General features: G+C 39.6%; 1 long non-coding RNA gene across 1 annotated transcript; it reads left to right on the top strand.

The window, feature by feature from the left end:
- Window positions 1-367: 367 nt before the first annotated feature.
- Window positions 368-1,252, top strand: LOC108946401 (uncharacterized). Its single transcript, XR_011410134.1, has 3 exons — window positions 368-411; window positions 726-859; window positions 1,099-1,252. It is a non-coding gene; the product is annotated as an uncharacterized lncRNA (long non-coding RNA).
- Window positions 1,253-18,598: the final 17,346 nt, after the last annotated feature.

The raw sequence follows: 18,598 nt of genomic DNA, 5'->3' as shown, positions 1-18,598 counted from the left end.
ATATTTTATTGGTTTGACTGTTATTTCAAATCCTCTCAAATTCAAAAAGAAAAACAAAATCCCTTGTTAGGCGCTTTCATTACGTTGTAAAATTTAGGCCATTATTGTGTGACTAATTTGCTTATGTGTATCAATGTTAAAATGTTAAATTGTGCTAGCACGCTGAAAAAAGCACTTTTCTAGTTATTTATTTTATATGTTTGATCCCTTTACGAATGTTTGACAACCTTATCAGTGCTACTCTCGGCCGGGAAAAGTGTACTGCAATTCCTCTTCTTCATCTTTCTATCTTCTGCCTTTGGTTTTGATCTTTATTCATCTATGTCAGTTTATGTTATGTATTGTTCAGGTTCCTGGAAACCTTGCCATATCAGATGAACATGTCACATGTAATTTCTCGCTTTTCGTTTGGTAAGACAATGTAAATAATGCAAAAACATGATCAGGACTCAGATATGCGAAGGTTTTTTCAATTACTTTAATCCGCTAGATTAGACGATTGGGTCAATTGTTGGATTCTTCTTAGCTTTAATTTGGGTTTCCTGTTGAATTGGCATTCACATTTAATTTGAGTTTGATCGACAACTTTTGTGTTTTCTGAGTTATATGGTGCCATTATTAGGAGTTGAGTTAGACTGAAATAGTATTTGCGTCTTACCCACATTTACATATTTAACTCTCTTCATGTGATGCAGTCTTTTTATGCAGGGAACAAGAAAGTAGAGCTGCTGAGGGAACAAGAAATTAGAGCTGCTGAGGGAACGATCTTTGGAAAAAGAAATTATGGGAGATGAAGATGAGTTTTAGAAATTAGTTATAAGATCCCCAAATAGAAGCTTTGTCACGATAAAATCCCTCTGTTTCAATTTATGTGAACCTATTTGACTGAACACGGAGTTTAAGAAAAAATAAAGACTTTTTTAATTTGTGATCCTAAACAAGTCATAAAAAGGTCCACAGTATTTGTGTGGTTATAAAAGTTTCTCATTATGAGTAGAATTAGAAGTTAAGCTAAGTTGTTTCTAAATTTATAAAGGGATCATTCTTTTTGGAACAGACCAAAAAGAAAATAGGTTCACATATACTATAGAACTTAAGCATTTTTGGTATCTTTATCGATGTTGAGAAGGCAGGCTCAATGCAAATCACTAAGTGCTCATTCAAAAATGTTGCAAAGATTGACTATGATTGTATATACTGTTATTGAACAATTCTTTGGAATTTCAATTCATTTGATGATGTAAATATTGAAGTACCTATTTTTAAACAATAAATATTTTACTTAATTGATGTTTTGTATTTGTGTCAAAGTTATTCTAAAGTATTAAGCAAGTTTGGATGCATTGATGTGATAAGAAGGTTTAGATATAAGTACACAAATATCTCTCTCTCTCTCTCTCTCTCTCTCTCTCTCTCTATATATATATATATATATATATATATATATATATATATATATATATCATAGAGGGCCCTAAGCCTGGTGAGGTGGCACCTCTTACAGGAATTGCATTTATCTGATTTTTCTGTTTTTTGTCATTTTTTTCCCATTTTCTTCTCTCCAAAGTCCGACTTTCTCTTCATATATATATTCGGTTACAAAGTATTTTTTATACGCCTTTTTCCGAAACGGTTGTTTATATGCCGCTTCCCACACGAACATCGATATCATTATATCGTCGGTCTTCACAAATCTTACCGAAGAGCGCAAGATGACGGCGTTCCCCTCTTGATCCCATCTCGATTTTCACAAATCCTGCGTATGGCTTTCATATTTGATGAGAAGATGAAGACAGAGGACAAAGAAGGGTTCAAAGTAAGCTTAAGGAAAAGGAGTGACGAATATCAAACTTGTCGGTGGATAAATTTCAATGGTAAAAAAGGTAGTTCTTTTCTTAAAGGTACATTCTTTTTCCTTTCTTTTTTGATGTTTACTTATTTTTGTAAGCAATTTTTATTAGGAATTGTCATGGGTTCTCCTGAAATAGGGTTTGGGATTCTATTAGAACTTGAAGATACAAATTTGGGCTTTTCCCTAAATATGCTATGTTCATATTAGACTTTTGCCACTCTTTCAAGTCATTGTCTAGAGTATGTGCCTTGATGCTCCAGTAACTACGACTCGGAAAATCCAGCCATGAATTCAAATGTCCTCAATTTTAGGGTTACTATCTCATATCTTCTTTTAATTAAAATTTTAAGAATTACGTGGGTCTCTATGAAGTGTTTCTTGGGATTTTGGAAGCATTAATTTCCTAACAATTTGTTGAATATTAGGTAACTACTCTTATTAATATGAAAAGTTAAAAGAAACAATAATCTATATCATGTTCTTTGTGTGTTTGACAATATGGTCTAAAGAAATAATAAGCAAAATATAATCAATAAGAAGAGAAATTCTCTACAAATCTACCTTTATGTTATAACTTTTATATTGAACTTAAACGTAGGGTTAAATATGAATGAATCAAAATACAGTTTAACATTTTAGTCAACAAATATACAGTTATAAGAAATAGCCAAAGTACATCTTGATCATATTATTTGCATAGTAGATTTTACTAGATGCATTTGGAAAACAAATTTCATAGAGTTATATTACATAACAGAGGTGGATAATTATTATTTTAAAGTTTTTTTGGAATTAAAAATTCATATATCTTTTGGAGTTCATATTTACTGTTCCTAGATATCAGTCATGATACAAGAACTATTTCTTGAATTCTGACTGAGATGTCAGTAATGGTTTTTTGAGTACTTTAAGTATAGTGACTGGAAGTGCTTTAGAAGATGAATTTTATATTTCCTTCTCAATTTCTGTGTGATAAGATTTGATATCACCTTATTAGATGTGTGATAAGCTTTGGCCGTGGATAGCGAATTGAATGTTTCATCAACTTTACTGTTGAGTTTTTGAAAGAGAAATGTCTAATCGGCTTACCATTAAACTGTCGTTAATAGAATTTAGTTCAATTGTAGATGCAATAAAAACGAGAAAACTCACCGGCTTACCATTAAACTGTTGTTGATAGAATTTAATTGAATTGTAGATGCAATAAAAACGAGAAAACTCACTGATCTCTCGACTCTCTTTTGTTACGGATTTGGATAGACAATTCCTTTAAAGTATTGTTGGCAACTGACCTCTTACTCTTTGTGCTTCTCTTTCTCGGATTTGCTTTATTCTAATATATGAACATTCTTGAGTTGCATTTGTTAACTAACTCTAGATTTGTTTCTCTTCATTTTAGATTTTACTTTACAAGAAAAAAATTTCCATTAATATCGAATATGAGGATACTAGAGATTCTTTACAAGAAAGAATTTTTACTCATTCTCCACCGTGTGTTTACATTTTACTCAACCATCTTATAGATATTTCATCAATATGGATTAAACTAAATATAATCATGAGATCTGGATAAAACGTGGACACAGAAAATGAGACTTTCCTGTTCAAAACCGTGGAGTTATTCTGTTACTAAGAACAATAACATAAGGTACATAATATATATGATGTTCAGAGATCTTATTTTCCCTTTATAACTAACCAGCGATTCAAATTGGTAATTTCTTGAAGTGTAAACTTGGTGTTGGGATGTTGTTACTTGTCCTCTCAAGTTTTGACGATGATGCTTCTAAAATAACAACACAAAAAGAGGAAGAAGGCAAGAAAAAAAAGAGGGATAATACAAACGGGTAGAACACCTTGATGTTGTAAGATAAATGTGAGGAAATGCCCACTGAAAAGTATGAAACTGTTGAAAATTGGATTGCTTCCATGACCCTCAGAAAGCTGGTCAACATTCTGAAGCTAAATCATCCATTTAGAAGCAGACAAGTGAATTTACAAGAAGATTGATGTACTGCGGGAATGCGATGAGGTCTATTTTATGTATGTTTGATTTAGCTAGGTAGCATTTAGGCCGAAGATAGCACAGGTCTCGGGATCAAGCCGTAGCTATTATGATCTTACTTCTTTGTGCCCTCCAATTGGGTTTGTGATGCTTGCTTTTGAACTTTCTGAAATTGCATGTCTATTAGATTTTAAAAGAGCTTTGAATAAAGGTTCTTTTTTTTAAAAGTTTATAACACTACTAGGAAATAGGTAAAGGCTTTTACAAGTTCTTTCAAGAAATCAGACATTAGATGACCAATTTTTGAACTAAATCTTGATTGTAGTGTTATCTTAAATATGTATTCTAATTTGCTACAATATGATTGTCTTTCTTCCTGTGATCCACTCTCTGTAAAATCAATGATATGGAGAGTGTTATATATAAAATCAATTTTCTTATACACATGCAAAATTTATATGTATATGGATTAAATTTAAAATATGTAAAAGAAAATGTTAATTTATTTATTTATAACCGCGCGAAGCGCGAATAAATTTACTAGTAAATAATAAATAAAATAATTAGACCACAATTGTGGCGGTCTTGACCGCCAGTTTGAACATAATATTAATGGCATATGGAACACATTGCGGTAATTTCCAACGGTCGTAATACGCAAACAAAAACCGGCATTTTATCAAATATAAGATTATGGCGGTTTCGTAAAAATTGCCGTAATATATTTTTAGCGGACGTGATTCTGGCATTTTTCAAAAACGCCATTATACGCTATTGTGGAGGTTTTAAACCGCTATTATACGCTAAAAATACCGCTGTAATAACACTTTTTTGTTGTAGTGAGTAAACATATTTCGAACTGCAAAAGAAAGTTAAACCTATACAAAACATAATGACCAAAGTTCTTTCATGGTGTCACGACCCAAATTTCCCCTCCGTAAGATATCGTGACGGCACCTAGTCTCTACGACTAGGTAAGCCTAATAAATTTGCGGAAACACGTAAATCAAAGTAAAATTTACAACTAAACTGCAACGGAATAATAAAATAACTGATAAGATGCCGCTCGGCACGTACAAGACCCAACACTCGAGTATGTTTCTCAAAACCCGGTAATCATAAGTCACAAGCTACAGAAGAAAGACTAGTATTTCTATACACTAAAGTCTAAGAAAAATACGGGAAGGTAAATGACATAGGAGGGAATAGAGGGGGACTCCGAGGTCTGCGGGCGCTGCAGATGTACCTTGAAGTCTCCATACAGCAACAAGCATTCTCAGCTAATAGCGGGGCTGATAAGAAGTATCTGGATCTGCATACAATACATGTGCAAAAGAGTAGTATGAGTACACCACAATGGTACCTAGTAAGTGCCAAGCATAACCTCGGTAGAGTAGTGACGAGGTCAAGTCCGGGCCCTACTGAGATATAATAATAAGACAGATGATATAATGAAATGAAGTAAAACGGAGAATTTAACATAAGTATTCGCAGAGCAATAACAACACAGCACAATGAGGTAACAACAAGTGCGCTCCCGAGATACCGTCTCGTAGTCCCAAAAGTGAATACTTAACATGGGATCTCCCGAGATACCGTCTCGTAGTCCCAAAAGTAAATATGCGAGAAGATCTCTGGAGGTACCGCCTCATAGTCTCAAAAGTAAATGTGCAGGGAGAACTCCCGAGGTACCGCCTCGTAGTTTCAAAAGTAAATGTGTAGGGAGAACTCCCGAGAAACTTCCCCATAGTCTCAAAAGTAAATGTGCAAGGAGAACTCTCGAGGTACCGCCTCGTAGTCTCAAAACTAGACACACAGCTCAAACCGATAAATACAACAGTTAACAGTAAGAATCCTACAGTTAAGGCTGATAAAAATCAAGGAGAAACGGGAAATCAACAAGGCATACTGCACAGAGTTCAAATAAACAGTTAAAGCAGGTAGACATGCGATATTAGACTACACTGGATAACTACACATGCTGGTATAACTCAATTAAGATGAAAATAGGTTGCTACTTAGTAAAAGTCGGGTTTTACAATAAATAGCCCGTATACGCACTCGTCACCTCACGTACACGGCGCTCACATATCACAACAGTACCAAATCCTAAGGGGATTTCCCCCACACAATGTTAGGCAAGTCACTTACCTCGAACCAAGCTCAGTCAATTAGTAAGAATGCCCTTTTCCTCGATTGTCCGACTCCGAATGGCCCAAATCTAGACAAACATAATTACATATCATAAATACAACTATAATAGACTAACCTAATTAATGAAATCAGACTACACTGGATAACTACGCATGCTGGTATAACTCAATTAAGATGAAAATAGGTTTCTACTCAGTAAAAGTCAGGTTTTACAATAAATAGCCCGTGTACACACTCGTCACCTCATGTACACGGCGCTCACATATCACAACAGTACCAAATCCTAAGGAGATTTCCCCCACACAAGGTTAGGCAATCCACTTATCTCGAACCAAGCTCAGTCAATCAGTAAGAATGCCCCTTTTCTCGATTGTCCGACTCCAAATGGCCCAAATCTAGACAAACATAATTACATATCATAAATACAACTATAATAGACTAACCTAATTAATGAAATCAAGACATTAACAATAAATTCGGAAATCACCCTAAAAAGCCTCCCCACGTCTCGGAATCGGGTAAAAGTCATAAAATATGAACACCCATTCACACACTAGTTCACTCGTACCAAAATTATCCAAATTCGATATCAAAATTCGAATCAAAACTCAAAAACTTAGTAGAAGAACTTCCAATCTTTTTCCCCAAATTTCCCAACCAAATTCCTTAATTAATGATGAAATCAACTATAGATTAGTGGAATATAATAATAAACGAGTTAAGAATCATTACCCCAAAGTTCTCTCTGAAAAATCCTTGAATTATCACCTCAATCAGAGCTCTCAAAATCCCAAAATTGAAAATGGGATAAAACCCACGAACATGGCCTTTTCTGCCCAGCGATTTCGCTTCTGCGGGCTTCCAGTCGCACCTGCGACGCCGCACCTACGAAAATTCCATCGCAGGTGCGAAAATTACTTAAGGGGCCTGGGATCGCTTCTACGATCAGGTGGTCGCACCTGCAGACAATGGTCCGCTTCTGCGGTCTTCCTCCGCGCCTGTGGTTCCTCTAGCGCATCTGCGGACATCGCAGATGCGGCATTTTCCTCGCACCTGCGACCCCTGACCAAACCTCCCAACTCCGCTTATGTGCTCCTTGATTCGCACATGCGTGTCCGCACCTGCGGCCAACTCCACCGCATGTGTGATGACACCAGAAGCTGAAAAACTTCAGCAGTTACACAAGTCTAATTTTCGATCCGTTAAGCATCCGAAACACACCCGAGGTCCCCGGGACCTCAACCAAACATACCAAAAAGTCCTAAAACACAATACGAACTTAGTCAAGCCCTCAAATCACATCAAACAACGCTAAAAATATGAATCACGCTCCAATTCAAACTTAATGAACTTTGAAACTTCAAACTTCTACAACTGATGTCGAAACCTATCAAACCACGTCCGATTGACCTCAAACTTTTCACACAAGTCATAATTGACATTACGGACCTTCTCCTCCGGAATCAAAATCCGACCCCGATATTAAAAAGTCCGCTACTGGTCAAATTTCCCAAAATTTCAACTTTCGTCATTTCAAGCCTAATTTGGCTACAGACCTCCAAAACACAATCCAGACACGTTCCTAAGTCCAAAATCACCCAACGGTGCTAATGGAACCAAAGAAACTCCATTTCGGAGTCGTCTTCATATAGTTCCAGCTACGGTAAAAAATCCTAGAACTTAAGCTTATGTTTTAGGGACTAAGTGTCGCAAAACACTCTGAAACAAAACAAATGGAACCTCCCGGCAAGTCACATAAGTAGAAAAAGATACGGGAAAAATAGTAAATAGGGGATTGGGGATATTACTCTCAAAATGACTGACCGGGTCGTTACATCCTCCCTCTCTTAAAATAATCATTCGTCCTCGAACGAGCATATAGACATACCTAAAGTGATGAAAAGATGAGGATAATGGTTGCGCATATCATGCTCGGTCTCCCAAGTCGCCTCCTCGACCGGTTGACCCCTCCACTGAACCTTCACAGAAGCAATGTTCTTTGACCTCAGCTTTCGCATCCGCCTGTCCAAAATGGCCACCAGCTCCTCAACATAAGATAAATCTTTGTCCAACTGGACTGAGCTAAAATCCAACATATGAGACGGATCACCGTAATACTTCCGGAGCATAGAAACATAGAATACTGGGTGAACCCCTGCTAGACTGGGAGGCAAGGCAAGCTCATAAGCAACCTCCCTAACACACTGCAACAACTCGAATGGGCCGATAAACCTTGGGCTCAGCTTGCCCTTCTTTCCGAACCTCATAACACCCTTCATTGGTGACACCTGGAGCAAGACCCGCTCTCCAACCATGAATGCAACATCGCGAACCTTTCGATCTACATAACTCTTCTGTCTGGACTGGGCTGTGCGAATTCAATCCTGAATCACCTTAACCTTCTCCAGAGCATCCTGGACCAAGTCTGTAGCCAATAATCTGGCCTCGCCCGGCTCGAACCAACACACTGGGGACCGACACCGCCTACCATACAAAGCCTCATACGGTGCCATCTGAATGCTCGACTGATAACTGTTGTTGTAGACAAACTCCGCAAGTGGCAAAAACTGATCCCACGAACCTCCAAACTCCATCACACACGCACGGAGCATATCTTCTAATATCTAAATAGTGCGTTCGGACTGTCCGTCTGTCTGAGGGTGAAATATTGTGCTCAACTCTACTCCAGTACCCAACTCCTGCTGTACGGCCCTCCAGAACCGTGATGTAAACTGCGTACCCCGGTCAGAGATAATAGATACCGGCATGCCATGAAGCCTCACAATCTCGCGAATATAAACTCGAGCCAGCTGCTCGGAAAAATAAGTAGTCATCACAGGAATGAAATGAGCTTACTTAGTCAGCCTATCCACAATCACCCAAACTGCATCAAACTTCCGCTGAGTCCGTAGAAGCCCAACAACGAAATCCATAGTGATCCGCTCCCATTTCCATTCCGGAATCTGCAACTTCTGAAGCAATCCGCCTGGTCGCTGATGCTCATACTTTACCTGCTGACAATTCAGACACCGAGGTACATATTCCACTATGTCCTTCTTCATTCTTCTCCACTAGTAATGATGTCTCAAGTCCTGATACATCTTTGCGGCACCCGGATGAATAGAGTACCGTGAACTGTGAGTCTCTTGGAGAATCAACTTACGCAGCCCATCTACATTGGGCTCAAATAGCCTGCCTTACATCCTCAATGTACCCTCATCTCCAATAGTGACCTCCTTAGCATCACCATGCTGAACCGTGTCCTTAAGGACAAGCAGATGGGGGTCATCACACTGACGCTCCCTGATATGATCATAAAGAAAAAACCTGAGAGACCACACAAGCCAATACTCGACTCGGCTCAGAAATATCCAATCTAACAAACTGGCTGGCTAAGGCCTGAATATCTAACTCAATGGCCTCTCTGCAGTTGAGGGATATGCTAAGCTCCCCAAACTCTCCTCCCGGTAACTCAAAGAATCGTCCACCACATTGGCCTTCCCGGGATGGTACAAAATGGTGATATCATAATCCTTAAGCAGCTCCAACCACCTCCGCTGACGCAAGTTAAGATCCTTATATTTGAACATATGCTGCAAACTTCGGTGATCGGTGTTAATCTCACAAGGGACATCGTACAAATAGTACTGCCAAATTTTCAAGGCATGAAGAATAGCTGCTAACTCAAGGTCTTGGACAGGATAGTTCTTTTCATGCACCTTCAGCTGTCTGGAAATATAGGCAATCACCCTACCGTCCTGCATCAACACCGCACCGAGATTAATCCGCGACGCATCACAATATAGAGTATAAGACCCCGAACCTATAGGCAATACCAATACTGGGTTGTAGTCAAAGTCGTCTTGAGCTTCTGAAAGCTCTCCTCACACTCCTTTGTCCACCTGAACGGAGCACCCTTCTGGGTCAGCCTGGTCATAGGTGCTGCAATAGATGAGAAACCCTCTACAAATCGACAGTAATACCACACAAAACTAAGAAAACTCTGGATCTCTATAGGTGAGGAAGGTCTGGGCCAACTCTGCACTGCTTCAACCTTCTTTGGATCCACATGGATCCCATCACTCGATAATACATGACCCAAGAATACCACTGAGTCTAGCCAAAACTCACACTTTGAAAATATTGCATATAACTTCTTTTCTCTCAAGGTCTGAAGCACAGTCATCGGGTGTTACTCATGATCCTCCCGAGTCCTGGAGTACACCAGTATGTCGTCAATAAACACAATGATGAATGAGTCAAGATAGGGTTGGAACATACTGTTCATCAAATGCATAAATGATGCTGGGGCGTTGGTCATCCCAAATAACATCACAAGGAACTCGTAGTGACCATATCGAGTCCTGAAAGCAGTCTTCGGGATATCTGGATCCTGAATCTTCAACTGATGATAGCCTGAACGTAAGTCAAACTTGGAAAACACTCTGGCACCCTGTAACTGATCAAATAGGTTATCAATACGAGGTAATGGATACTTGTTCTTCACTGTGACTTTGTTCAACTGGCGGTAATCAATACACATCCGCATAGAACCATCCTTCTTCTTCACAAATAAGATAGGAGCACCCCAAGGTGACACACTGGGTCGAATGAAGCCCTTATCAAGCAACTCCTATAACTGATCCTTTAACTCCTTCAACTCAGGAGGAGCCATACGATATGGAGGAATAAAGATGGGCTGGGTGCCCGGCAACAAATCAATGTCAAAATCAATATCTCGGTCTGGCGGCATGCCCGGAAGATCAGCTGGAAAAAAATCTAGAAAGTCTATCACTACTGGGACTGACTCAACTATAGGGGTATCAATACTAACATCTCTCACATAAGCTAGATACGCATCACACCCCTTCTAAACCATTCGTTGAGCTTTAAGAAATGAAATAACTCTGCTGGGAGTATACTCTAAGGTACCTCTCCACTCTAATCGCGGTAATCCTGGCATAGCCAGCTTCACAGTCTTAGCGTGATAATCAAGAATAGCATAATAGGGCGAAAACCAATCCATGCCCAAAATAATATCAAAGTCTACCATACTGAGCAATAATAAATCGGCTTTGGTCTCAAAACCACTAAGAACAACCAAACACAACCGATACACACGGTCCACAATAAGAGAATCTCCCACAGGGGTAGACACATAAACAGGAGAACTCAAAGAATCACGAGATACGCCCAAATACGGGGAAATATAAGAGGACACATAGGAATAAGTAGAGCCTGGATCAAATAAAACCAACGCATCTCTATGACAGACCGGAACAATACTTGTAATAACAGAGTCAGAAGCAAATGCCTTTGTACGAGTAGGAAGAGCATAATATCTGGCCCGGCCTCCCCTCTAGGGCGACCTCGATCTCCTCGACCTCCACCTCTAGCTGGCTGAGTAGGTGGGGCGGTAACTGGTGCTGTAATCATAGCCTGAGGACCCGGTGGAGCACGCTGCGCCTAAGAAGTCTGTGGAGGTGAACCCCTCCTAAGTCTGGGGCAATCCCTCACCATATGGCGAGTGCTGCCACAATCAAAACAAGCTCTCGGAGGGCGTGGCTGTTGTGACTAGCTCGGGTCAGGTCTGCTGGACTGACCGCTAAAAGCACCCCGTACAGGAGGCGCACTAGATATTGGCGGTGCATAATAAGGCTCATGGGGCCTAGAAGAGGCCGGAATACCACTGGCGGCTGGAAGAGCTGAATGGACAGAGCGACTCACATAACCCCTACCATGGCGAACTACAGCTGGGGCACGAGTACCACTATAAGTGCCAGACTCTCGAGACCTCTTGGTCTCCCTCTCCCCTCTCTCCCAAGAAAGCATACCCTTCAATCTCCTAGCAATACTCATAACCTGCTGGTAAGAAATATCCATCTCCAACTCTCGGGCCATGCTAAGCCTGATACTGGGGTGGAATCCCTCAATAAACTGACGAACCCTCTCTCAAAATGTGGTAACCAAGGATGGTGCATGTCGGGCCAAATCACTGAAGCGAACTGCATACTCTGACACAGTTAAAGCACCCTGGCGCAACTGTTCAAACTCCACGCGACATGCGTCCCTGAGACTCTGAGGAACATACTCCCTCAAGAATATGTTCGAGAACTGAGTCCATGTAAGTGAAGCTTCCTCAACCGGACTACCCAACTCATAAGCACGCCACCACTGATAGGCTGCTCCTCTAAGATGGAATGTAGTAAAAGAAACCCCACTCGACTCCGCTACACCCATAGTACAGAGAATACGGTAACACTCCTCTAGAAAACCCTGGGCATCCTCTGACACCAATCCACTGAAAGTAGGAGGGTGGTACTTCTTGTACCTCTCAAGTCTGAGCTACTCCGCCTCAGAAACTGCTGCCCTAACCTCGGGCTGAGCTGGAGCTACCGGCTGCATTGGTAAAATCTCTGGAACCTGGTCGACCTGAACCTGCTGCTCTGGAGTACCGGCGACGGGAGTCTGTGCTCCTCCCCCGGCCTGAGATGTGGCAGGAGCAAGTGTAATCAATCCAGCTTGAGCTAGGTTGCTGAACATGCTCAGAAACTGGGCTAGAGTCTCCTGGAGGGCTGGTATAGCAACATGTATCTCAGGTATCTTCCCTCTAGCTGGAGCTACTGAGGGCTCCTCTGTAGTAGCTCGTGTGGGTGCTCTGGCTGCACTGCGTGGACGGCCTCGGCCTCTACCCCTGCCTCTTGTGGCTCTATCAGGGGGCGCGAGTGCCTGGTCATCAGATATGCCTATATGTGTCCTCACCATCTGTGAGAGAATAGAATACAGAAGTTTAAAAAATTTTAAGTCAACAATTTTCGCAGGATAAGGAATCAAAGCAGTGAATTTCTTTTCCTAACAGTTCCATAGCCTCTCGAAGATAAATACAGATGTCTCTGTACTGATCCGCGAGACTCTACTAAACTTGCTTGTGACTCACGATACATATGAACCTAGAGCTTTGATACCAACTTGTCACGACCCAAATTTCCCTTCCGTAAGACGTCGTGATGGCACCTGGTCTCTACGACTAGGTAAGCCTAATAAATTTACAAAGACACGTAAATCAAAGTAAAATTTACAACTAAACTGCAACAAAATAATAAAATAACTGATAAGATGCCCCTCGGCACGTACAAAACCCAACACTCGACTATGTTTCCTAAAACCCGGTAATCTTAAGTTACAAGCTACAGAACAAAGACTAGTATCTCTATACACCAGAGTCTAAGAAAAATACGGGAGGGTAAACGACATAGGAGGGAATAGAGGGGGACTCCGAGGTCTGCGAATGCGACAGATGTAAATTGAAGTCTCCATACAGCAGCAAACACTCTCAGCTAATAGCGGGGCTGATAAGAAGCACCTGGATCTGCACACAAAATATGTGCAGAAGAGTAGCATGAGTACACCACAACAGTACCTAGTAAGTGCCAAGCCTAACCTCTGTAGAGTAGTGATGAGGTCAAGTCCAGGCCCTATTGGGATATAATAATAAGACAGATGATATAATGAAATGAAGTAAAATTGAGAATTTAACATAAGTATTCATAGAGCAATAACAAAACAGCATAATGAGGTAACAACAGAGGCGCTCCCAAGATACTGTCTCGTAGTCCAAAAGTAAACACTCAACAGGGGATCTCCCGAGATACCGTCTCGTAGTCCCAAAAGTAAATATGCGATGAGATTTCCCGAGGTACCGCCTCGTAGTCTCAAAAGTAAAAGTGCAGGGAGAACTCCCGAGATATCGCCTTGTAGTCATAAAAGTAAATGTGCAGGGAGAACTTTCGAGGTACTGCCTCGTAGTCTCAAAAGTAAATGTGCAAGGAGAACTCCCGAGGTACCGCCTAGTAGTCTCAAAAGTAGACACACATCTCAAACCTATAAATACAACAGTTAACAGTAAGAATCCTACAGTTAAAGCTGATACAAATCAAGGAGAAACGGGAAATCGACAAGGCATGCTGCACAAAGTTCAAATAAGCAGTTAAAGCACATAGACAAGCGTTATTAGACTACACAGGATAACTACACATGCTGGTATAACTCAATTAAGATAAAAACAGGTTGCTACTCAGTAAAAGTCAGGTTTTACAACAAATAGCCTGTGTACGCACTCGTCACCTCACATACACGGCGCTCACATATCACAACTGTACCAGATCCTAAGGGGATTTCTCCCACACAAGGTTAGGCAAGCCACTTACCTCGAACCAAGCTCAGTCAATCAGTAAGAATGCCCCTTTTCTCGATTGTCCGACTCCAAATGGCCCAAATCTAGCCAAACACAATTACATATCATAAATACAACTATAATAGACTAAGCTAATTAATGAAATCAAGACTTTAACAATAAATTCAAAAATTACCCTAAAACGTCTCCTCGGGCCCACGTATCGAAATCTGGTAAAAGTCATAAAATATGAACACCCATTAACGCACGATTTCACTCGTACCAAAATTATCCAAATCCGATATTAAAATCCGAATCAAAACTCAGAAATTTAGTTGAAGAACTTTCAACCTTTTCCCCCAAATTTCTCAACCAAATTCCTTAATTAATGATGAAATCAACTATAGATTAGTGGAATATAACCATAAATGAGTTAAGAATCATTACCCCAAAGTTCTCTCTAAAAAATCCTTGAATTATCGCCTCAATTTGAGCTCTCAAAGTCCCAAAATTAAAAATGGGATAAAACCCTCGAACTTGGCCTTTTCTTCCCAGCGATTTCGCTTCTGCGGGCTTCCAGTCGCACCTGCGGAAATTCCATCGCAAGTGCAGAAATGACTTAAGGGGCCCGGGACCGCTTCTGCGATCAGGTGGCCGCACCTGCGAACAATGGTCCGCTTCTGCGGTCTTCCTTCGCGCCTGCGGTTCCTCTAGCGCATCTGCGATGTCCACGCACATGCAACCCCTGACCAAACCTCCCAACTCCGCTTCTGCGCTCCTCGATTCGCACATGCATGTCCGCACCTGTGGCCAACCCCACCGCAAGGTGCGATGACACCAGAAGCTAAAAAACTTCAACACTTACACAAGTCCAATTTTCGATCCGTTAAGCATCTGAAACACACCCGAGGCCTTCGGGACCTCAACCAAAAATACCAACAAGTCCTAAAATACCATACGAACTTAGTCGAGCTCTCAAATCACATCAAATAACGCTAAAAATATGAATCACCCTCCAATTCAAACTTAATGAACTTTGAAACTTCAAACTTCTACAACCGATGTCGAAACCTATCAAACCACGTCCGATTGAGCTCAAATTTTGCACACAAGTTATAATTGACATTATGAACCTACTCCAACTTCCGAAATTGGAATCCGACCCCGATATCAAAAAGTCCACTACCGGTCAAACTTCCCAAAATTTCAACTTTCGTCATTTCAAGCCTAATTTAGCTACAGACCTCCAAAACACAATCCGGACATGCTCCTAAGTCCAAAATCACCCAACGGAGCTAATGTAACCGGTGAAACTCCATTCCGGATTCATCTTCACACAGTTCCAACTACTGTAAAACAATCCTAGAACTTAAACTTCTGTTTTAGGGACTAAGTGTCCCAAAACACTCCGAAACCAAAAACGGAACCTCTCGACAAGTCACATAAGTAGAAAAAGACACGGGGAAAGCAGTAAATAAGGGATCAGGGCTATCACTCTCAAAACAATCGACCGGGTCATTACACATGGATGCTTTAATAAGAATTAAAAATCACCAACTCGTAACCATTACTTAATTCTGGAGCTAAAATCACTTTGACACTATAATTAATTGTTCACATAGTTCAACTCCTTCACTCCATTCTTGCATTGTCAATTATAGATACCTTTGCAAGTATAATAATTTGAGAAACTGCCATCCAAAAACAAGCAAAACCAAGGAAATATTCACAAAATCAAAAGAAAACTCATCTAAATCTACTTTAGAGGCTCAAGACAAAAATGCTCGAGAAAATGATGCACTGATCTAAGTTCAAACCAGAGAAGAGTGAGCATAGACAACCATATAAATTAAGAAACTCGTGGTAGTAGGAATAATTATAACTTGACAAAAATTCCCAATTTTATTCATTGAACATCTTATTAAGCTGATTAAGTTCATACCCATAACAACCAAACAATACTGAAATCCAAAATCTAGGAGCATTATAACTGTGAATTCCCATGCAGTACCATAAGGGGAGAGAAAACGGACCTTGAATTGAGCAAAATTTACCAAATTTCTGGTTAGTGGTGCATGATATAAAATTGATACTTCTCTTTTATTTTTGACATTCATGGAAAACTTTAGTTGTGCTGTTATTAAATCAACAACAACAATAACAACAACAATAAACCCACTCATGAAGTCCCACAAATGAGGTCTAGGGAGGATCGTGTACATAGACCTTACTCCTACACTTAAGAGATAATTTTCGATAGCCGTCGGCTCAAGAAAATTATGCAGTTATTAAATAATGAAAAATAAATGTCCTTGCATTTAGAATGAATCAAGGGTTGTATATTTTGAACATATATATGGGATTTGCAACAATTAATTCTGACTATTCAGTTCAATTAAATTGCTCAATTTTGTATAAATAGGGTTGAGTATTATAAATGTGCATTAACGAAATCTTCATGGGTCTCTCTGTACGTGTTGTATAATGCTTTTATATTTACTTTTAAATTCAAATTTCTACTTACATTTTGTGAAAGTATTATTTCAATTTTGTAGAATAACTCAACTCGCGATGGGTCAAAACTAGTTTACCAATAAAACTACCATATTGTGTCTGATGTGTCCTAAAGTAATCACTTTCAACAACATGAAGTAGAATTTTCTTCCAAAAAAGAAGAAGACGAAGAAGAAAACAGATTATAAGAAAGAACTCAAGAGTATCAAGTAATTGTTGCACTTGTTCTTTGGAAAAAGACGAACTCATGATTTAATTTCATATCATATTATTCCTCAGCACTCCAATTACGCAACCCTTTAACGAAGGGAAAGATATGGCAAAAAACTCACACATTTTGAATAAACGTCACATTTATAAAATCATATTTGCTTTCTACTAAAAAGGACCTTAGACTAAAAGAGTGTTTAAATTTTCGAACTGGGACTTCTTTCTTCTTGTTTTTCCCTTTGTTTTCTCTCTATTTTGAATTCAAGAGTTGGTGGAAATCCTGCAAGTCATTCAAGCCCATTACAAAATGTGAGGTAATACAGTCCAATATCTCGTTTAAAACCTCACTGAAGAGAGTAGGACGAAGTTGCAAAGAGTTTAACTTGTCAGTGTAAAAAACTTTTACGTCATCAAATTAGGTGACTTATGATAACATGTGTGATTATCTATAGTAGTCCTAATTTGATAATCTAAAAAAAACAGTAAATAACCTATTATATTAATAGTGTAAACAATTTTAAACAGTAAGTTAAGTCTAGTTGCAACTTGCATGGGGAAATAATGGGTGCAACTAATTTCTCATTCATTGGATACAGGGGTGGCTCAAGGGGAAGTGTCACGACCCCAATTTTCCTCCGTAGGATGTCGTGAGTAAGCCTAACAAGCATGCGGAATAACTAAAATATTAAGCTAAAACTCAAAACATCAATAAATGTAATAAATAAAACTTCAACTCAAAGTATATACAACTCCCAAAACCCGGTAGATATAAGTCACAAGCTCTAGATACAATGTTGCAAATATCTTAAACATCACTCTCTATCAAAACAAAAAGAAACATGGAAAAGACGGGATAGAAGGGGACTCTGAGGCTTGCGGACGCGGGCAAGTGTACCTTGAAGTCTCCAAGCAGCAACACAACACTCTAAAATCGAGACTGATAGGATGTACCTGGATCAGCACAAAACATGTGCAGAAGCGTAGTATGAGTACACCACAACAGTACCCAATAAGTGCCAAGCCTAACCTCGGTAGAGTAATGACGAGATAGGTCAGGACCCTATTGGGAATAATAAAAAATAAGGCATAAGATATAATGATATATTAAAATGACAGGAAAGTGTAATAATAGAAATTTACAGAAGGTAACAACACAAGAATCAAAGAAGACAATTACACACGTAAGGAAATAAGAATCTTTCAAGTTAAGGAACAACAACAACAAAAATATAGCAAATAGAGGAAATCAACAGGGGCACTCCCGAGGTACCGCCTCGTAGTCCCAAAAGTAAATATCTCACAATCTTTCCTTATACCACCCATGTGTATCAATAATCACAACGACACGACAGAAAACTCGTGCAAACAATAACAACCGCACGGCAGAAAACCTCGTGCTACAATAACAACTCACACGGCAGAAACCTCGTGCCACAATAAAAATCAGCCCAACAGAAACCTCATGCCACAACCAAACAATCACGAAAACCAAAACATAACAATTAAAATGATGATATTTCAAGTAAAGAATCATACAGTCAAATAATGAATACAGAATCAACGAAGTAGGTAATTCAACTAAGCATATTGTACAAATTGAAAATAAGAGATAAGACATGTAGACATGTACAATTTGGCTAAACATGATGACTACACATGCTAGAGTAACTCAATAAAGAAAATAAAAGGA

This window comes from Nicotiana tomentosiformis, chromosome 8 (genome assembly GCF_000390325.3).
Source record: "Nicotiana tomentosiformis chromosome 8, ASM39032v3, whole genome shotgun sequence".
Classification (NCBI taxonomy): domain Eukaryota; kingdom Viridiplantae; phylum Streptophyta; class Magnoliopsida; order Solanales; family Solanaceae; genus Nicotiana; species Nicotiana tomentosiformis.
The sequence above is the reverse complement of the archived record's forward strand: the minus strand, read 5'-3'. Positions and strand labels throughout refer to the sequence as shown.